Source organism: Neovison vison, chromosome 4 (assembly GCF_020171115.1).
Source record: "Neovison vison isolate M4711 chromosome 4, ASM_NN_V1, whole genome shotgun sequence".
Taxonomy (NCBI): Eukaryota; Metazoa; Chordata; class Mammalia; order Carnivora; family Mustelidae; genus Neogale; species Neogale vison.
This window is the reverse complement of record NC_058094.1, coordinates 177,317,275-177,340,456: the sequence shown is the minus strand read 5'-3', so window position 1 is coordinate 177,340,456 and position 23,182 is coordinate 177,317,275. Positions and strand designations below refer to the sequence as shown.

At 40.2% G+C, this 23,182-nt stretch overlaps 1 pseudogene; it reads right to left on the bottom strand.

The window, feature by feature from the left end:
- Nucleotides 1–3,919: 3,919 nt before the first annotated feature.
- Nucleotides 3,920–5,027, bottom strand: LOC122904888 (annotated as a pseudogene).
- Nucleotides 5,028–23,182: the final 18,155 nt, after the last annotated feature.

The window sequence follows — 23,182 nt, the reverse complement described above, 5'->3', positions numbered from 1 at the left end:
GAGTTTAATCACTTAACAAGCTTGCTGCCTTGGATCCCAATGGCTGGAGTTGAAGGAAACATCTAAGAACAGCAGGTAGAAACACTGAATGTCTATGGACCACTGATGACTGGGCATGCCAAACAAGCCAAAACAAGCAAATTTCCAAGGACAGTGAGGATGGCAAAATCCAGGGTTATTAGTGCAAGAGGGGAATTCTGTGTTATCTATGAGGGAGTAGTTGATAAGGTAGCAGCTGAGGGGATGTGACTCTAGCCGGTAGGGAAGCAGTTCCTAGATGTCAAAGTAGTGTCATGGAATTAATGCTTCAGCCCAGTGGAGTGTTTCTTCTAAAAATTCAGTCATTAAGTTACTGCCCAGTGGCCATCTGAGTCAGAGATGGAGCACAGAGAGACAAAACATGCAAACTCAGAAACATGGAAACTCAGAGCAAGGGACAGAAAAAGACAGGCCCAAGCAGAACTCTGGAAATTGATTAAAAAGTTCTCTTAAAGAGACTACTGAACACGTTCATAAAGAAGGCATCCTAGAGAAATGGTTTAAGAACGCAAACTCTTTTAACAGCATCCTTAGTGTTTGGCAGTTAGGCTGAATGACAGTTTTACAATGTTCAACTTATTATTAGGCATATATATTATATTCATTATTTTGTATTTAAAACATAAATACTTAATATATACACTGTCTATTTTAAACAGTTTTTTATGTGACATAGAACTTTTTTTTAAAGATTTATTTATTTATTTATTTGACAGAGAGAGAGAGAGAGATCACAAGTAGTCAGAGAGGCAGGCAGAGAGAGAGAGAGAGGGGTAAGCAGGCTCCCCGCTGAGCAGAGAGCCGGATCCCAGGACCCCGGGACCATGACCTGAGCCGAAGGCAGAGGCTTTAGCCCACTGAGCCACCCAGGCATCCCAGAACAATTTTTTTTTAATGTAACATAGAACTGGGTTGGAATTCTAGCTCAATTACTGTTACATGGAGTGAACTATTAGATATTACATACCTCAGCACCTATAAGATGCGTGAAAATATAAATGTATAAAACAACCTCATTTGGTTTATTTAACAGTCAAAGAGACGATATATTGGAAATACTTGGGACAGAGTTGTGGTTTTTTTAAACTTGAGGATAATAGTTCAGATACCAGAAAATAACATCCCAGCATAGACTGTAATGGGACAAAAATGGCATGGGTCACACAGAAAAGGATCAGCATAGATTTGGAAAATGGGATAAAAGAATATTCTGGACTGACCTAGAGCCAAGGCTATTCCCTCATTCATACTGTTGAGGAGTTTCTATTGAGTTCTTAGCACTGATACAGGAAATTCCACCAAACAGCTTTTGTAGCTTCTTGAATAAAGTTGCAATTTTGTTAACAGTATAGAAAATGTGTGTGTGTGTGTGTGTATAAAACTTTATCCCATTTTGAAAGTTCAGTCATTCTCAACATTTCTGAGAAAATATCCCTTTATAAATTTATTCACTTTTTTAAAAAGTAAACTCTACACCCATTGTGGGGCTCAAACTCACCACCCTGAGAACAAGAGTCACATGTTCTACTGACTGAGCCAGACAGAAGGTAAATTTATTCACTTTCATCAGAGGGATAAATGTGAGGATGTTAGAGGTCACTTCCTAGAGGCTGCTGCAGCTCAAAACACCCTTGACCTTTTAAGATACCAGTAGAGGAGCAAAAATGGGGAAAGAGGGGGGGTTTGGGTGGGCAGGTGGCAATCAAAGCAGACATTTTCTCTCCCTCCTCCAACCCAGTGGCAAACCACAGCAGCATCCCTTTAAAAATGCAGATATCCCTGGATGGAGTCATGTACTTAACATTATTAGACATTGTCTTCAGTTGAGACCTTACTAAAATTTAGTTGGCAGGCATCTGAAAGCCCAAATGGGATAAATATCAGGCTTGTAGAGCAAAAAGAAAAAGAACAGGGAGCTCCCAAGAAAGATGTAGAAAGAAGAGGTGATGAAATGGAAAAGGTGAAATATAAAAACTATTTTAAAAATATAAGAGCCTCTGGGTCATTGTCCCATCTTCCAATAACAGGGATTCCAGGTCATCGCCTTTTCCCACTGCCTGTGAGGTCGTTATCCAAACAACCCTGTTCCAAAACAAACAACCAGGAGCTCCAAACCCAATCCTTTACAGTAACCAACCACTATTTGAAAAGATTCAAACCATCCTCTGCTAGAGTAATCTGCAGAATTAGTGTAGACCCTTTAATTACAATATATTCTCTCACTGAAGACAGATACAAATTAGGTCATAAAAACGCAACTGTTTAGTGCTCACAAAGTAAACTAATGAATTACAAAGAGACACCCAGAAGTCCACACCCTGCAGTAAGAGTAAGAAAAGAACCACAGAGAAGGATGGCAGCACGTTGGTTCCTAAGGAGCACGTTGGTTCCTAAGGGAAGTGCGCTGGTGGAAATGAGGTGAAAAGTCACGGCTGAGACATAATAGACACCAGGGGAGGAAAATAAAATAAGACGGGACGGGTCACACAAACACCATTTCGTCAGAACCATGAGTTTCTTCATGATGAAATCTAAGTCAAAAATCAATTCTTAGGCATGGGTTCATATCTTCTATCTACAAGGACTTTAGTGTTCCCTCCTCTAGGAATCTCCAAACTTGAATGCTTATCAGAATCCACTCAGGATACTTTTTCAATTCCAGATTTGGTGGACTTCAGAACAGAACCTTTCAGGATGGGCTTTGGAACTCGCGGGTTTGGGAATCCAGCACCTGGTCCAGTGCCTTTCAGTCATCATGGCTATTGGGTTTTAAAATGTTAATAATGAGCAGTACAAGGGATGCTCTAGCAGACACCCATGTACCTACCACCACTTTAAACAGTTTATCTTGAAATAAATACTTCCATAAATAGAGTATGTAGAAAACCTTTTTCTTTTTAAATTAATGTTTTCAAGTTAAAGAACAGTTGAAAAGTCAGCCTTCCTATTGGTCTCACACAACCTGCGATGAGATCTTGATTTTAGCCCTTTTGTCAACCGAGCAATTCATGACATGGTTTAAGCAATGAGATATGACAAAAAGCAAAGTGCTCGTGTGGCATTATACCTGCCTTATACCTTCATCTCCCCCAGGGGGACTGAAGACAGAAAGGCATAATCATTGGTCTTGATATTTTTTACTCTCTATATTGAAATAATTGTAGATGCACAGGAAGTTGCAAAAATAGTCCAGGGCACCTGGGTGGCTCAGTTGGTTAAGCCTCTGCCTTTGGCTCAGGTCATGATCCCAGGATCCTGGGATTGAGCCCCACGTCGGTCTCTCTGCTCAGTGGGGAGCCTGCTTCCTCCCCTCTCTCTCTGCCTGCTTGTGATCTCTCTCTGTCAAATAAATAAATAAAATATTTTTAAAAAATAGTCCAGAGCTTTCCTGCACAGGTCCCCCAGGTCCCCCAGGCCCCTCAAGGTTACATCTTATAGAGCCTCTTACATAATTATGGTAAAATATCAACTCCAGAAAAATAACATTGGTACAATCAACAGGCCTTATTCATATTTCGCCCATTTTACACACACTCATTTGAGTGTATATGCCTGTGTGTGCAATTCCATGCAAGTTCAACCTCTATAGATTCATGTCACCTCCACCACAAACAGAATATATACACAATTCTTCCATCACCACAAAGATCCTTCTTGCTACTCCTTTGTAGTCACACCAACCCTCCTCTACATTTCTTTTTTTTTTTTTTTTGGCTGGGTACAGTATACTTTATTGATGGTACATGACAAGGTAGGGCTCCCCAAGCCCCTCCCCTTCTTCAGGGGGTCTGGAATGGAAACAGTGGAGGTTGGGAGATTCTCAGTGTTTTAGGGGATAAGTTGGGGCAGGGATTCCCCAGCAGCTGAGGGCCTCTTTCTTCCTCTTGCTCTGGCTGGGGCTGGTGGTTCAGGGGGCTCTTATTCCTTGGAGGCCATGTGGACCATAAGGTCCACCACCCGGTTGCTGTAGCCAAATTCATTGTCATACCAGGAAATGAGCTTGACAAAGTGGTCATTGAGAGCAATGCCAGCCCCAGCATCGAAGGTAGAGGAGTGGGTGTCACTGTTGAAGTCGCAGGAGACAACCTGGTCCTCAGTATATCCCAGGATGCCCTTAAGGGGGCCCTCTGATGCCTGCTTCACCACCTTCTTGATGTCATCGTATTTGGCAGCTTTCTCCAGGCGGCAGGTCAGATCCACAACAGACACATTGGGGGTGGGGACACGGAAGGCCATGCCAGTGAGCTTCCCATTCAGCTCAGGGATGACCTTGCCTACAGCCTTGGCTGCACCAGTGGAAGCAGGGATGATGTTCTGGGCAGCCCCTCGGCCGTCACGCCACAGCTTCCCAGAGGGGCCGTCCACAGTCTTCTGGGTGGCAGTGATGGCATGGACGGTGGTCATGAGTCCCTCCACAATGCCGAAGTTGTCATGGATGACCTTGGCCAGAGGAGCCAAGCAGTTGGTGGTACAGGAGGCATTGCTGACAATCTTGAGGGAGTTGTCATACTTCTCATGGTTCACACCCATCACGAACATGGGGGCATCAGCAGAAGGAGCAGAGATGATGACCCTCTTGGCCCCGCCCTTCAAGTGAGCCCCAGCCTTCTCCATGGTGGTGAAGACCCCAGTGGACTCCACAACATACTCAGCACCAGCATCACCCCATTTGATATTGGCGGGATCTCGCTCCTGGAAGATGGAGATGGACTTCCCATTGATGACAAGCTTCCCGTTCTCAGCCTTGACTGTGCCGTGGAATTTACCGTGGGTAGAATCATACTGGAACATGTAGACCATGTAGTTGAGATCAATGAAAGGTCATTGATGGCGACAATATCCACTTTACCAGAGTTAAAAGCAGCCCTGGTGACCAGGCGCCCAATACGGCCAAATCCGTTCACTCCGACCTTCACCATCGTGTCTCGGGCACGCGGCTGGCACTGCACCTGAAGATGCGGCTGTCTGTCGAACGGGGAAGAGCAGAGAGCCTCCTCTACATTTCTCAAGTCCCCCCATCCCATCCCTAACCTCTGCCCATCACTAATCTGTTTTGTATTTCCTCACTTTGTCATTTTTAGAATGCTATATAAATGAAACACAGTATGTAACCTTTTCAGATTTTTTTTTCCCACTCAGTATAATTCCCTTGAGATTCATCCAAGTAGTTTCATATATCAATAGTTTGTTTCTTTTTATTGCTAAGTAGTGTTCTATCATGTGGATGTATCCCAGAGTGTTTAATCATTCACCCACTGAAGGACACTGGAATGATTTCCAGTTCTGGTAATTATAAATAAAGCTGCTATAAACATCCATGTACATATTTTTATGTGGACATAAGTTTAGATTCTCTGGGATAAATGCCCAGGAGTGTGATTGTTTGGTTGTATGGTAAGTATGTGTTTAGATTTTTAAGAAACTGCCATTGTTTTCCAGAGTGTGCAGCAGTTTCCATTCCCACCAGCAATATGAGTGATTGAGTTTCTTCACATCCTCACCAGCATTTGGTATTGTCACTATTTTTTAATTTTAGCTGTTCTAATAACTATTTAGGGATATCACATCAGCTCTTAATTTGTGCTTCTCTAATAGCTAGTGATGCTAAATGTATTTTCATGTACTTATTAGCCACATGTATATCCTCTTTTGTGAAATATCTATTCACATCTTTGGCCCATTTTCTAACTGGACTGGGTTTTTTGTTTGTACCCCCCCCAACTGAGCTTGAGAATTCCTTATAGATTCTAGATAGGAATCCTTTGTTAATTATGTGGCTTGCAAATACTTTCCCCAGTTTGTAGCTTGTCTCTACAGAGCATTTTGTAAAACAAAAGGTTATATTAAAAAAGAGAAAGAACACTATTTTACAGACATGCCAATAAATTGGAGGGATAACTGAAACTTGATTGTAATAAACAATAGGAAAATATTTATATTTCAGCTAAAAGTTCTCTAAAATTCTTCTGTGCTCATGAATTGGTGGAACTTATTTGAAAGCAAAAACTCCAATAGCTCTACTTTTTTAAAGGAAGTATTACATTCTTAATTTTAATTATTATATGGAGGATAAACCTGTACACAAATGTTAATGAGTGATACATGAAATAAGAAATAATAAACATTCTCACTTTACAGAAGTTAGTTTTTGATGGAAGCAGAATACTTGCCTATCGAAACTCTTCCTTTTTAAACTCTCAATGCCCATATCTTTTGTTCTCTACCCTTAATGTGAAAATGTCAAGTTTAATTGTTTATTCCTTCTTTTGTATTTCCACATTTTCCAACAGTTCATTACTTATCTCTTTTCAACACTTACTGGGATTTTTTCCCCTTTGTATTTAACTGGCTCTTAACTATGTGTTCTTTCTCTCACCACTCAGATCAGTTCCTTGGATTGTCTTTATCTCCCTCCCCAGGTCCTACCTTACACCCTACCATTGCAAAGAACACAATAAACATTGACATTATCTTAAATGATGTCATACCAAGATCTCAAACTCTAATTAATAAAAAATTTATCCGTGAAGGGGGCGCCTGGGTGGCTCAGTGGACTAAAGCCTCTGCTTTCGGCTCGGGTCATGGTCTCTGGGTCCTGGGATCAAGCCCCACATCGGGCTCTCTGCTCAGCAGGGAGCCTGATTCCTCCTCTCTCCCTCTCTGCCTGCCTCTCTGCCTACTTGTGATCTCTGTCTGTCAAGTAAATAAATACAATCTTTAAAAAAAATAATTTATCCGTGAAGTTCATTTTTGCCTCTAATTTGCTCATCAGCTTCATTCTCTAGCTAATATGAAACTTAGCTTAAGTTCTTGGAGCAATATCAATTGAGGAAGCCAGACTCACCATCTGAATATGTTGCAGGTTAAGTGAGAAATGCTTATAATGGATTCAGGCAAGGGAAGTTTGCTATCCTTAAGTTCTGTGCTCAACTTTGCTTCTCTGTACCTTTCTTACTGGTCCATGGCTCTGCTCAGTTAGATGATGAGAAGATTTCAGTGGGCTTTTGGCAAAAACGAAAGACAACCATGTCTCCCGCTCCTACCATGCAGAGAGTGATTTTCTATTAGTGTGGTAAGAATAAACCAATGTAGCCTCTTCTTCCTTGGCTTAATCTTCCAGCTCTTTTCCAACATTAAGTTTTAGCTGTGGCCTTTCTGTGTGATCTGGCATCATGCTGGTGGCCTGGCCAGCTTCACAATGGTCTCATCCCTCCCCCACTGCTGCAGGCAAGACTGATGCCCATACTACAGTCTCTTCTCTCACGCTGGGCCTTGAAACCTCTTTGGCCTCATCAATTCAGTGCAGCCTACCCAGTCCTACTGACCATGGAATCATGCTGGAACCCTTTTCTGTCACCTGCCTACCCCATCTAATCTTCTAGTCCCTATTTCTGACCTAAACTAGCATTCACTGGTCCCTGCTTACCTCCTGTATCCCAGTCTTGGGAACCTTATCCTAACTATTTCTGTGAACATTGAAACTTAGGGTTTGACTAGTTCTTTCCAGGATTCTAAACTGCAGTTTCTCAGGGCATATTTGGCTTTCTTTTTTGTCTTTTAACATCCTTGTATACTCAAGTGGGAATTTCCACTGTATCTCAAGCTATGGATCTGGCTGGTTCTGGCGAAGCCAATTTATCACTATTTTCCCCAGACCATCCAAGAGAATAAAGGTTGAGGTTGTTGGATTCAGTCACATTCTTTGACCTTTGACTCTCTACCATATAAAACCACCTTTCATTCCATTTCAACATCTCACTCATAAAACTATTATTCATTGAGCTCTTCTTAACCATTTGTTTGGTTATTTAATCCAAAATATTTAATCTTGAGTTTTGTGTCTTAGAGAGGTTATCCAGATTGCCCAAGTCATAAGAAAGTGACACCAGCAGGAAAAATGGATTCAAGACCTCTAAAAACCCTCTTCTCCATAAAAGCAATGAGAATGCCAGTAAAATTGTCAAAATAAGCTTCTTTAGAACCTGAAATAAACCAAATTTCAGCCTTAATTTCAGTCAGGGAACATTTGTTAAAGAAAAAATATGGTGAAATCTTGGTAAGAACAGGTTGTTTTGTGGCATTTGAACTTGTACTGTTTTCATTTCTCCCTCCCCAGCTCTGTGGTAGCTTTGTAAACCATCAGATGCAATCACAATGAAAACTAGTAGCCTACAAGCCACAGGAGTAGGCAGAATGGGGTTGGAGTTCCTCCAAATCCATTACTAGAGAATCACCATTATTTGACCTTCCTGGAAGTTCCACTTGTAGGGCTTATCTTTATTTGAACTGACTCAGAGCTCATCTGCTGCAAACAGGACTTTTCTCTGGAGGCATTTGTTGAAAGCAACAAATGGCGATGTTTTAACATCAAAGCTGCCTTCGGTAGCAATAACAGTTGGGGCCAAAAAGAAGCTAGCCAAAAATCTTAAAAGGAAAATCTGGGAAATTTGATGAACATGAGATGTGAAAAGATGTCACATATATCTGAGAATCCAGAAGATCATGCATATACATAGAACTGAGAGCATGCCCAGAACTTTGTGCATGCTCGGAAAAAATCCAGAAGACTCTAAACTCTTACTTTGAGGCTCTACACAAATAGGCAGTGAAACCTAGGCAGAATTATAAACTGCCTCCCTAAATACTTAAGGTGTACCCCAACACTAACATAGAACCTCAGGGCCAAAGCTGGGACACATATTCATTCTAAGCATTTAAGGAAACCTTTGTCTAACTATTAGCTGAACTCTAAGCTAACCAAACAGACTTCATGGCCTCACATAACAAAGATACAGTCTTCAGCAAATTAGTTAAGAGACTTACAAAAACATTTAACAGTAGCAACAATGATAAATAGTGGTGACAATAAAACCAGAGGAGATTGAAAAAATTTAAGTTCCAGAGTTGTCACATCATATTACATAAAATGTCCAATTTTTTATTTAAAAAATGTTGAGACATGTAAAGAAGCAAAAAGAATGGCCCATTCAATAGAGACTATCCCTGAGGAAGTCCAAACATTGGACTTACTAGATAAAGGGCCTTAAATTTACATCTTAATTATATTCAATGAACTAGAGGAAATGTACCTAAAAAAACAAAAAGAAGACATGATAATAATGCTTCACCACATACAGAATATTAATTTAAAAATAGAAATTATGAAATAGAGACAAGTACAATTCTGGAGTGAAAAGCATAAGTGTAATGAAAATGTACTAGAGGTACTTCATAGCATATTTGAGCAAACAAAAGAAAGAGTTAGCAAACTTGAAGACAGGTCAATTTAGGAGATCCTATTTGAGAACTGGAAAGAAAAAAAAATGAGGAAAAATGAACAGTGATTCACAGACATGTAGGATACCATCAAATGACCCAATATATGCACAACAAAAGACCCAGGGAAGGAGAGAAAGAGAGGAGCAGAAAGATCATTTAAAAGAATAATTGTCCAAACTTCTAAAATTTGATGAAAACATTAATCTACACATTTATAAAGTTCAATCAATCCCAAGTATGATAGACTCAGAAAGATCCACACCTAGACATAGCATGATTAAACTGTAAAAAACCAAAAGCAGGAATCTTGAAAGAAAAAAAAAAAAAGAAAAGAAAAAGAATCTTGAAAGTAACAAGGGAAAGGACTCACCTCCATAATTCTCAATGGAGAGACTTACTTCTTGCTAGATGGCAATATTCCCCACATTGATCTATAGATTCTGTGGGCACCAACAGTTACTTTGGGTGCCTGACTCTAGATTCCTCTAGCCTGGCTGCTCTTTGCCAGGTTCACTTTGACCACTTATTTAATCAGGTCTCTTCTGAAGCTGTTTCAGTGCTATACCTCAGTTTCCTATTTCTATTTAAACTTCTTGGCTTTAACCCCTCGATCCCTTTTAAACTTGAGTTGAGTGATTTGTCCACAGTTGCAAATACCATAGCCATAAGGCTGGAGGTGCCCCAAATCTCCACTAAAGGACCCAGTCCAACCTGGACTATGCTGGGAGACTTCTGGGTGTACTTCTATAGGAAAGGAAGAACCAATAGCCTTCTACTTCACGAAAATAAAGACAGGTATGAGCTCCAAACTTATCTTCTCTCCATTTCCCCCTCCATCTCAGTCCATCCTTACATCTTATTAGAGAAGGAGTTACCTCCTGACTCTCAATACACACGCTTATCTCCTCAAATATCTCAATAGTCTCCTCTCTTATATCTGTCTTCATTTTTCCAGCTCCACTCCCAGCCATGCTACTCCCTCCCATTCACAAATATTCCTTAATCTCTACTTTGATTTCCCATCTAAATCCTTGAAAGGGAAGGCCACACTCCCTGCCTCCATTCCAGTCATTTAGCCAGGCAGGTGCCTTCCTCTTCCATGCCAATTGTTCATGGAAGTAGCCTCTTTTGGGACCTTGTTTTCCTAGACTACTTTCAGCTGTGACAAGCTTGCGCCTCTCCCCAGATGGTGAACAGATCTCAGCCACTCTGCATTCACTCTTCCCAATTGTTTAAGTCATGGTTTCAGCTGATGTTACACATTAGAGTCATCACGGAGCTTTAGAAATTGCTTATACCTGGGACCCACCTTGGATATTCTGATTTAACTGTTATAGGGGAAAATTCAGGGAAGCTATACTTCTTATAAACCATTTGGTTGCTTCCAATGTACAAACAGACTTTCCCAAGATTCCGTCCTCAATTCTCTTCTCCTCTTCTCATTCTCCCTAATATCTGTGGTTTGTTTTATCATCTCCAATTCCTCCAGCTTTACCTGTAACCCCTAGATAACTCTAAACTTCATCTCCAGAGTGGAGTTTTCAATCTCCCTTAGCACATTCTGCTAACTTCTCTATGCATATTCTGCATTGACTTAAAATAAAAGACTGTAGTCCTTAGAAATATGCTGTTACTCTTCCTTTTTTCTGTTTCTAAGCAGCAGCAGCAGCCACCTATAAACTAAGCTAGAAACCTCAGCGTGAGTCTGGATTACCTGCCCATTACATGCTAACAGTAGCTTACTTATCCAGTGCTATCTGCCTCTTACCTGTTGAAACATCATGACTTTAAACTAAAGCCCACCTCAGTTTGCAGCTCCCCTACCTATTAGCTATATTACTTGTGTCACTAATTTCACATTTCTAAGACTCTTTCTTTTTGTAATCTTTTTTTTTTTCACTTTTAAAGATTTTATTTATTTGTCAGTATAAGAGAGAGAAAGAGAGTACAAGCAGGGAGAGGAGTGGCAGACAGAGAGAAGCAGGTTCCATGCTGAGCAAAGACCCTGGGATCATGACCAGAGCCCAAGGCAGACACTTAACTGACTGAGCCACCCAAGCACCCCTCTAAGACTCTTTAGAATGGGCGTGACTATACTATCACACAGTACCATTCCGAGGAATAAATAAAATGAGGCATGTAAAGGCCTCTCACGGTAGGGACGCCTGGGTGGCTCAGTTGGTTGGACGACTGCCTTCGGCTCAGGGCGTGATCCTGGAGTCCCGGGATCGAGTCCCGCATCAGGCTCCCAGCTCCATGGGAGTCTGCTTCGCTCTCTGACCTTCTCCTCGCTCGTGCTCTCTCTCACTGTCTCTCTCTCTCAAATAAATAAATAAAATCTTTAAAAAAAAAAAAAAAAAGGCCTCTCACGGTAAATGACCGCTGTGCATATTGTTGTAAACTTTGTCCTCCTGATCCCACTAGAACTGAGTCCAAGCCATGATCCTCTCTTCCTTGGACAACACTGGTATGTCTCCTCCTGCTCTGCCTTCTGAAACACAGATCTGATCATATCACACACCCCTCACGAGACACCAGTGGCCCTGCCATTCTCCTAAAACGTCAGAACCAAGTGTGACAGCACGGTGGTGGCTGGGTGGTGGCTGGATTGGGAAGTAGAGTGAACCTTCTCATAGGCTTCAACGGCACTCATCCATTCTTTGCTAAAGACAATTGGTGTTTTCTCACCTGTATGTAAAATGCTATGTGGTGCTTCTTTACATGCTTCACTCATCCTCCTTTGAGGTAGCTGCCCCAGGCCCTTGTATGCAGAAATGCTGAGGCTACTACTGTCAACCGGGAAGGTTCTCTTGTCACCTGCTCTCTCATCTGCTACTCAATGCCCCTCCACACTCAGAGAATTTCAGAAGCAGCCCTATAGGCAAAATTCTGGGGGCCAGAAGAGGTCAAAACTGTGTTACCACAAGCTGATCACACTCAAGAGAGCATGGAAGCATGGTAACCCCGGATGGATTTTTTTTTTTATTCCTATTCATACACATCTCTAATAACAGCTGCCTCCATGGTTGGTGTGACAGGCAGAAGCAGGGCAAATGTCAAACTACCAATGATAGTGACAATTCAGTGGGTCCTCCATTCACTAAGTACTTAAAATTCTTTTGCATAATTACGCACATCTCTCTTTAAAAATATGTACATATTAGTTTTAGCACAACTAATGATAGCTTTTCTGACACACGATGTCTTTAGTTTTTCTCAATAAATTGCTATTTTTTTATTTTTTTATTATGGGTTTTGGAATGAAGATTGATTTTTGAACCATTTCGGGGGGATAATAGCTGACTTTTGTGCTACTGTGCCATTGCTCAGTTCACATTTCAATAATTAAATATAAACACGCTCTCTCAAGGAACAGAGTCACTTAAAATATGGCAGCGCTTCATTAATAATCGATTTACAGAATCTCTCGTTGTGGAAACGACAGCCTCTCGAAGCTGTCATGACACTGTCAGTATTGCCAAAGCAGGTAAGAATTACTTCTTGAGCTCCAAACAAAGTCACAAATAGCAATGGTTTCCTTGGAAACTCAGCAGCAAAGCCTCGAGCCACTGTACCTATAGGACTGGGGCTTCCAAATTAGAAGGAAGTTTCCCCTCCAGTCTTCCCAAACTGAGGAACTTCTGGCCCAGTGTTAGGGAAGAATCTATATACATTTGCTAGTGAGGCGGGGTGGGGGGAGGAGATAGGAGACCCTGGGAGGTGCAGGCGTGTGAGCTGGGTCGCCTTCAGAGCCCGCAGCCACAGGCAGCCTAGTTTGCAATGCTAAGGAGGCTTGAGAGCAGCCGGACGGGCTCTCCCTGGTCCTGAGTCACCCCATTTGAAAAGCCTCTGTGTTTTTCCACTGATCATCATCAAGTCACAAGGCATAAGGATACTCCGGAGAAAGGAGACAAAGACAATGCAAGTCACATTTTTTTAAAGGGGCATCTAATGACTCTGGTCCTTCATTCTCCTTTTCATGTTATTTGTGGAAGCAGAAAAGTTGGTGCTCTTCTGATAGTTTTAAAATTCTGGTTGCTCTACTTGGGAGGCTGTGCATATACTGCACACTTCTCTCCCCTTTCTCATACTCTTTTCGGTATTCTTTCAAGGGGAAGTCTCACAGATGTACAGGGGAGATATGCAGGAGTCTTGGTGCAAAGTGCTTCTCTCACTTTTCCCTGTGCTCCCTCTCTCCCTACATATACCTCTTGCCTTGAGGAGGGAGCCAGGGTCCCAGGGTGGGACGTAGAGACATAATTCAGACCAGATGCAGATTGTGAAGGGGCAAGAAGCACCTATGACTTACAAAGTAACTGCATATAATAACGTGCCGGTATGAGAAGATGGGATGACTTCAAAAAGCCTTAGCAGGTCCTTTAGAAAAATGCATTTGCTTGAAAGGTATAAGAGCTGCTGGATCACCAGCCTGCATTTTTCCCTAAATGTACTTTTCAGAGCTACCTATTTATAACTGTAAGTACTGAGTAACAAAACATGAGAAATATGGACTCTTAATGCCCTGCATTTATATAAACTACAGTTGGTATAATACATTGCATCTGGAAATTATTACCAGGCACAACTCCTTAGAATGAGGATTTATCTCCATTCACTACCCATGGAAGCTTATATTCTGTAGTATATGAGGCATACTATGTGCATGATTTTCTTTGCATCATACTCATTTGTTTATGAAAGATGATTCAATTATACTTGATGATATACACTCCCTTGAATAAATAAAAGCAGTTCACCGTTAAAAGTCCCTGTCACCATGGTTTCTGTTTGTGGGTGTGGGTTCCATGCACTTTGAGGGTACAGTGGTTACGATCACAAACCTTGGAAGTAGGCAGACATCAAGTTCAAGTGATGACATCAGCTATGAGGTTAGAGGCAAGCCTCCAAAACTCAGTTGCCTCATTTGAAAATAAGGGTACTGGCTCCTACTTCAAAGAACTGTTGTAGGAACTGAATGAAATAGTATCAGTGAACACAGACCCGAGCATGACACACAGCACATCAGGAGAACCATTTGATTTGGACTGACTGCATTTCATATTTGTAACTTATGCATAATATTTATGTCATTTGTGTAATTCATTTTTTACAGTTTATAAACTTTCTGTGGATAATATATTTAATTTAGATTGTATTTATTTTTAAGCTGAATTTTTATTAAATTATGCTATTTTGATCCAGCCAAATCTTTTAAATTACATACATCTCTTCTAAATATCTCAAAAATATCGACATATTCTACGGTCTAGTTTGCCCTAAATATGCCTAAGTATAATTTATTGAATGCCACATAGCCTAAATCATCTTAGTAGTTTATTCTTTCAAATACCATTTTTTTGGTGTGTATATGTGTATATATATACACACACAAATATCCATTACTATGTTCCAGGAGCAATATACTAGGCCTCTATGCTAGGTCTCCTAATCTTCGGTAACTGTACTTATTGTCATAATATAATTATCATCATCATTACAGAATTATACTGAAGTACAATTTCAATTACATACCAATTTTTTCCTCTAAGATTTTCTATTGAATTGTGTCCAGGGAAAATTTGATTCATGACACTCCATTTTGCCTACACTAATTAAGGTACCTGGACTACCTTAATTTTCCAAACATGTACTTTGCCTTTAGGTATATATTTGTGTATATTTGTTTCTGAGGTTGCCTTGAGTCACATCTTTTCAAGACTTTTAAGGTTATGTGGGTAATAAACACTTGATTTTCAAAGACACTGCTCTGTTTTTTGAAGGATAACATTTTCGTAACATTCTGGTTTTACTGAAATGGTCAGACAGTCTAACATATTCTAAAAAAGTTTTATGTGGCTGAGAAATAACTCTCCTTTGGTAATATTTATGCCTTAGTATTATTTATAACTTGTTTATCACCCTATATATTTGGTATAAATAGGGTATATTTGGTATGTTTCTCTTCATTGTTCTTGGCATTGTGGTATTTTTCTTGGCAGTTAGAAATGCTGGTCAATTAGTCAAAACCCTCCATGAATACTAGCCTTAGGTTCCTGAAAATCAAGTTCATAGCCAACTGGTTGAGGAGAAGGTCCTGGACTGCCTAGGTGTAGTGTGTAACAGAGGGAGGAATAAGTGGCAGAACTAAAAAAGTGGTTTTTATCAGCTGGTGCAAAATAAGACCTAATGCTTATTATCAGCAACCCTTCATTTACAGTCACCACAACGAAGAGCTGAATCCAACCTTTATGAAGAATCACTCTACCAAGGCTACATTTTGGGGAAATTTCTCTTCCCCTAACTATATAAATACCGACAGGAGACTCCAAGCTTTTGACTTAAGAACTATGGGATTAAAGAATTTCAAATCTGGGAAGGACTTAAATTCCTAGCACCTCTCCTCATTTTATGGATAAGAGACTAAGGCCCATCAAAGCTAAATGACCCATGGGAGCTCAGGTGGAAACGCAGGAATAAGCATCTGGGGACTCTACTCACTGATCTAGAATTCTTTTTTACCTTGACATTTTGAAATCCCAAGTGTATGGGGGACAAAGTGAGAGATGAAGTGAAGACATGTTAAGTTTCTGTATAACAAGATGACATTTAACAATGTTTTGAATGGGATAGTATAGAAAGAAGTTCCACACTAAATATTTTTTATAAAAATTTGAGTTAAAATTTTGAATTCTTAATTTGCCAGTATTCTACATCCATTCATTTTCCCTCGATCCCTAACTTTCTTGACTTCTCTGGAGAGAATATGACTTTTTTTTTAAAGGTAGTGTTTATTTATTTATTTATTTATTTGAGAGACGGAGAGAGAGCAAGCAAGCACACGAGTGGTGGGAGGAGCAGAGAAGGGGGAGGGGAAAAGAATCCCAAGCAGACTCTGTGTTGAGCATGGAGCCCTCTATGGAGCTGGATCTCATGTTCCCGAGATCATGACCTGAGCCAAAACCAAGAGTCAGTTTGTATAACTGACTGAGCCACCCAGATGCCCCAATAGGACTTTTTATTATAGGTAATTCTGTAAGAAAGTTCTCTGCTTACATAATTCTTAGGCTGTTTGAAAGATTTCTTTGGGAAAATCTCCTAATGTTCCTAGATCAAAGTATATGAACACATGGGAAGCGGAATCAATTTAAGGTTCTAAAATCAAAGGTGATAAATATTGGCTTTTCACATGTATTATGATCTTGCTCACAAGGCCCACCTCACCTTTCGAGGAAGGAATCCATCATCCTCTGACTGTATCCTTTCTCCCATTTCTGGAGTAAGAGCTGTTGGCTAAGTCTCTATCCTTCATAAACTTTTTCTACATCTGTCCCTTGGAGAATCATACAGGTTGACCATGAGCAGTTTTGTACAAGCAAATCTGTGTCATTACTTGTGCCTTTCTGAACCCTGGAGTTCCATATTTTCAGCAATGATGGGCAATTTCCAAATATCCCTGGTCTCCTAAACTTTAATATATTTAACGCTAAAGATTACCTTTCCTTTCCAAATCAGCCATTCCTCCTGCCTTAACCTAATCCCATTAATGACTCATCCATGCATTTATTTGGCTAATATTTTTTGAGTGCCTATTATATGTCAGGATCTGAATTGGGTGCTGGAAATACAAGGAAAAATGACTCTGTTCCAATCTTTGCCCTTAGGGCACAGAGGTATATAGAGGCAAAGAAGCAGCACTTAAACAACACATTGAGTAGGCACTGAGCTAAAGCAAGAACAGGCGATATGAGAACTCTCCTCCCTGATAATCAGGCAAAAAATCTTTTAGTGGTCTTAGCCCAACCCTAAAGGTATGTCCTTCCCTATCACTAATGAGCAAATTACTTCCAGGTAATGCCTATTTTTTATTTTCACAATGACTGTGGCAAATTAAATATGCCTACAAATTCTTGGACAACCTTCCCATTGAGAAATAGAGTCCAATTCCCCTCTCCTTGAATCTAGGCAGATTTCAAAAGAAGCACCATGGCAGGGCTTTTGAAGCCAGGTCATAAGAAGCCTTGCAGCTCTCTCAAGAGTCCAGCTGCCACTCTGGGAGAAGTGCAAACCATGTGGAGAGGCCATGTGAAGGTGCTCCAGTCCAGCTAAGTTCCCAGATGACAGCTGGCATCAGTTGGCAGCCTTGACAGTGAACCTTCTTGAATGTCCAGCTCAGTCAAGCCTTCAGATGACTGAAGCCCTGGCCAACAGGTGCCGGTAGTTCTGTGAGCAATCCTAAGAGAGAACTGCCCAGCTGAGCCCAGTCTACCTACAAACCAGGAGAAATAATACTTTTTGGATGGCTTCTTAACCAGGAATAGACAAATGTCATAATTCAAGTGCTTAGCATCTCAATGCTATACAGCTGAAGACACTTCTAGTTCCCACATCTGTCCCTTTTATCTTCCGTTGTGAGATCATTCTTCCAAAACTATTACTTTTAACACATTTCCTTATTCGTAAATTCCTTAGCTTGGCCCTCAAGAGCTCCACAATCTGCAACATTCTCATGTTCCATCACTCCCCGTTTCCTACTTCCTGACCCTCAACGCCCTCTTCTTCACAGTCTGGGAGCTCCAGGCCAATTTCCAGCCCACCAGAATGGCCTTTCTTCCTATAAACCTATTTGAGTCGTATCCCCCTTCACATTCTAATTCAAATGCTGCTTTTTGGGCTGATCACTCCAGCCCAAAGTGCTTTCCTTCTCTCTTGAACACTTCACATATATATATGGATTTGGTGACAAGACACCTGCTTTACAAGGACACTCTAATGTATGTGAAATATAAATTGTACATGGTCAAATACTCTACACAAATGTTATTTACTGTTACTCAGTCTACTGCTGTTGTTTTTGTCCTACCTAATCTCTCACTTGACATTCTTTTTATGTGTTGTTTTATGGAATCCCTTACAACATAAGTACAAACTCCTCAAGAACAGGATCCAGGCCATAAATACGTATATGATTCTTCCTCATCCCAACTTATAGTGCCATGCCCACAATGTTCTTCAATAAGATTTTGTCAAATGAGTGATTGAATGATGAAAAAGCACACTAGTTTAGTCTTGGTGTTTCACCTTAAGTCAATGATTGATTAAATGTACTGGAAAATACTTCCATTAGGGCCATAGACCAGAACCACAAGTCTGGCATGGTGGGCTGCAGAGCCGAAATTAAAGCTCTTGCCTTTACAGTAATTAATTAACACATGGAAGAAAAGGCCCAGCTTGCCCCAAGCCTAGTAGGAGATGGGTGGTTTAATACTCCTAAAGCAAGGCTCCCAAAGTAAGGCAGCCTTTCAAGAAAACTGCAGTAGGAGGGGTGCCTGGGTGGCTCAGTGGGTTAAGCCACTGCCTTAGGCTCAGGTCATGATCTCAGGGTCCTGGGATCGAGCCCCACATCAGGCTCTCTGCTCGGCGGGGAGCCTATTTCCCCCGTCTCTCTGTCTGCCTCTCTGCCTGCTTGTGATCTCTCTGACAAATAAATAAAATCTTAAAAAAAAAAAAAAAAAAAGGGAAAGAAAACTGCTGTAGGAAAATTAACATGACAAGAGATGTCTTCAGGCCAATGCCAATATCCTGACATCAAGGACCTCAAAGGGGTGGAGAATCAATTTATTAAAAAGACAAAAAACAGGTATTGAGAAGAAAGTTGGTTTGAGAATCTTGCAAATTAACTCAGTTTACTATTTGGGGTTTAGGTTCTAAAAGTGAGTTTCATGATCATTTCAGTGGTTGCCTCAGATAGCACTGAATATTGTAGCAAAATATACTTAATTAATCTTCTACTGGTGGACAATTATCCTATTTATAAATATTTTTATAATCATATTTCATTTTTTACACCTGTCTTTAAGGACCTCTCTCAGTTAAATTCCAAGATATAAAATTATTGACTCAAAGGTTACGTATATTTTGAAGACTTTAAAAAAGTTTAGCAAAATCAGGGTTGGCATGATTTATGACGAGTTCAGCATGGGAAGAGAGGAAGGAAACCCAGCAACTGAGTTGGTCTCTGCTTTGGTTTGGACCCTTATCACTTCTTACCTAGATGTTTGCAGTGGCACCCAAGTGGTGTCCCTGCAATCCGTCTTGAGGCCAGAATGTCCTTTCTAACTGTGATAGGATCTAGGAAATCAGATTATGTGTCTCCCTTGTAAAGCACACAAGCACCTCTGTGATCTGACCCCTGATTACCAGGCCCAGATGCTTATCTCTAAGCATCTCCTACCTGCACTTTGTGCTGAAGTCATGTCTAACTACATGAAGTTTCCTGAAGCATTCTAAACCTTCCTAGATCTCCATGTCGCACTTAACACTGCTCCTTAACTCTTATATTCTTTCTCTGCATCCATAAGGCTAATCTACTTGTATTTTGAGACCCAAGCATCACATTCGCTGGGAAACTCTCTTTTCACCTAAGTTTCTGAGTACCCAGTACATACTTCCACCATGATCCTTCAGACATCATCTCACCATTGTTGGTTTAGTAGATTGTCTTCCTCCATAGGACAAGAGCTCCATGAAGACAGACTGTATTTCGTCTCTCTACCTTTAGTGCTTAACCCAGGGTTTGCCCAACAGACAAACAAAATCAAGGAGAATAATATGGGCAGAGGAAGAGTAGGCCACAATGAAAGCCATGAGTGAAGACAGGAGTATGGGGGATTTAGAAGAGGTCAGACAATAACATTTTAGGACTGAAAATTTTGAATTTTTGACATGGAGAAGATATCAAGGAGAGTAAGAAAAAAGATTTGCTGCTGGTGGTGAATGGCTATACATGTCAAATCTTGGGAAATCAAGGAACAAGGCTCCTGAGCATTTGAAGGGTCATTAATGTGGATATCAGAATTTTCAGAGATAAAGTCATGGAAAGGGACATCCAAGAGGAATTCAGGCTTAGTCTAGAAATAGTCACAGGGATAAGCTGACAGGTGCAAGATGGCTGGAGGTACACTTCTGAAATGCCAACAGCACTGCCTTCTGTATACAAATGGGTTTAGGATACTTCCTGTACTTAAGTTTAAAAATTTAAGGACATTTATAGGCCATAAAAGTGTATTCTTACAAGTTTTTGGTGTCTATATCATTATCATTTTAATAGCAGTCAACATTTTAAAATACTTTACTCTGTGCCAGGCACCTAGCATTATTAGTAAGCTCTACACACTCAATAACCCACTTAACCTTCACTCAACTCAGAGATACTATTTTCACCCCAGCCTACCAATGAGGAAACTGAGGCTCAAAAAAGTCAGAGTGACATTCCCAAAGCCTCACAAAGGTGTATCACTGAGACAAGATTCCAATCAAAGTATGTTAGCCCTTGACTTTTTCCCTCACAGTGATGTCTCATTTGCTCTTGCTGGAGAATGAGAGCCCATCACCACCACCACCACCACATCTTCAGATATTGTCGTAGTATCCAACAGAATTCAAAATATATTTTCCACAATATGATGGAGATTAGGTGTTTAAAATTTCCTTAATCATCAGCACCACATCATCTTATATACCAAAACCATAATGTGTCAAAACACAGTAAAAAATATTTATTAAGGATTTCTGATGTCCTAGATACTGTATACTTCTATGGAAAAGTACATTAGAATATCAACGAAAATTGAAAAATATATTCCGAGAATTGAAGTTGGATATTGCCTACATTAAAAGGAAAACAGAGAAAGAGAACATTAAAGGAAGTCAATTGGCAATTTCTCTTTTCTCCATTCAGCTCAAGATTTTCCTATGTGGAAATCTCATGCCCTCAGTAATCTTGATGATACCCTATCTCAATGGTTTACAAAGTATGGTCCCTGGACCAGTATCAGTATCAACCAACTTGTTAGAAATGCAAAATCTCACTCCCCACAACTGAATGAGAAAGTTTGCAGGCAAGCCCCCAAATAAGTGTTTTAACAAGGTCTCCTGGTGATTTTTTTTTTTTTTTTAAGATTTACTTATTTATGAGAGAGAGAGAGGGAATAGAGAAAAGGGCAGACGGAGAGGGAGAGAATCTCAAGGAGACTCCCCACTGACTGTGGAGCCCATGTGGGGCTCGATCCCATGACCCATGAGATCGTAACCTGAGCTGAAATCATGAGTCAGAGGCTCAACTGATTGAGCCATCCAGATCCCCCACCTCCTGGTGATTCTAACACAGGCTTCAGTTTGAGAAGCACTGCCCTGTCTGAAGGTGCCAGCACACCCTTCGAGATTGCCCATTAGTGGCCCCCAAACAATAAATATGCAAGTCTAGGTCCCTAAGCCAAGGGGATAATTGAGGAATAGCAATAGTGTGGCTTATTGTGCAACAAAATTAAATTTAAAATACTATCTTAATAGTAAGGATTATGTCTTGTGAATGAAATATTGTGCATAAACTGCAGGAACTCTCTGTCACATAAATGTCAGTGCAATGGTAACAAAAGCAACAGTATTTAATCTTTTTTTTTTTTTTTTACTTACAGAAATTGTAACTTCTTCTTATTACTCAGAACTCATTTCAATTTTTCTTCATTTATCTATTTTTTTAGGATCCTTCCCTCTGTGATTTTATGATTTTATACAAATTCACATTATTAAAAATGTGCCTGAGAGCACTTGGTTGGCTCAGAGTCTGACTCTTGATCTCAGAGTTTTGAGTTTGAGCCCTATACTGGATGTAGAGATTAAACATAAATCTTTAAAAAATATATATGCCTAGGTCTTTCATGAATATTAAGGGGAATGAGATATTTGTGACTATTTCCTACATGTTGGTGGGGTGAGAGTGGGAAATAGGGAAAACTTCCTCCAATCTTTTGTGAAAGTCTGTTACGGATTAGTTTCCCCCTGGGTATTGCCAAGGAAAACGTATATGTTATTCATTCATTAAAATTCCTTGCTGATATCTAAATGGCTAATTCTCTACCTCGCTACAAGGGAAGCACAATCTCTGAATTTGATCAAAGTTAATCAAAACAGAGGTGTGTGACTCATTCAAAAGACAAAGCATGCCTATTAAAAATGTTCCAAAAGAAGATACACAGATGAAGCTGCTGGAGGCCACTCTAACTTGTGTTATGATCATTTAAAAGGAATTTTAAATGACTATTTACATTAGTATTCAATCAAAGGTACCTTTCATGACAGCCCCCGAATTACACAGAATATTTACCCAGGGCGTGAAACACAGAGCACCTACAAACTTCCCAGTCAGTGGGCTGCTCTACTGTCTTCCACTTTTCACTTCCTGGCAACTCTGTCACCATAGTTTGTTGCCTTTTTTTTTTTTTTTTTTTCAAACTCTCTGTGAAAAGAAATAGGATGGAAGCCATAGATTATAAGTAAGAAATAACTGAGGGTAAGAACAACTGGATTTTATTTGCCTTGGGCCTGGTTGCTAGTACCACTTTTTTGTTGCTGTTAAAATTTTCAACAAACCAAAATTATGCTTAGTAACTTGGTAACATAATAAAAAGTGTAGCACTTTTTAAAAAAAAATTAAACTGATGAGGCCAAATACTTAATATGGCTTAGGTTTTAACAATGAGTTTTTTTAAAGTTTTCACTTACATAGCTGCTTTCCTAACGTTCTGAAGATCTGATTTCAAGAAGCATTGTAGGAGGAAAGAATTAGTTCAGTTTTTACCTCTGTACTTTGAATATAGTAATGCTAAATGACCATTATGCACAGCAAATCAAACTATTTTTAAAGCTTCTCCATATCCATCAGGATAATGTCTCTTATGATTTTCTTCATGTCAACTTCTCTTTCTTTCTTTCTTTCTTTCTTTCTTTCTTTCTTTCTTTCTTCAATTTATTTATTTGAGAGAGAGAGAGAGAGAACACCAGGATAGAGGCTGAGGGATAGGGTGAC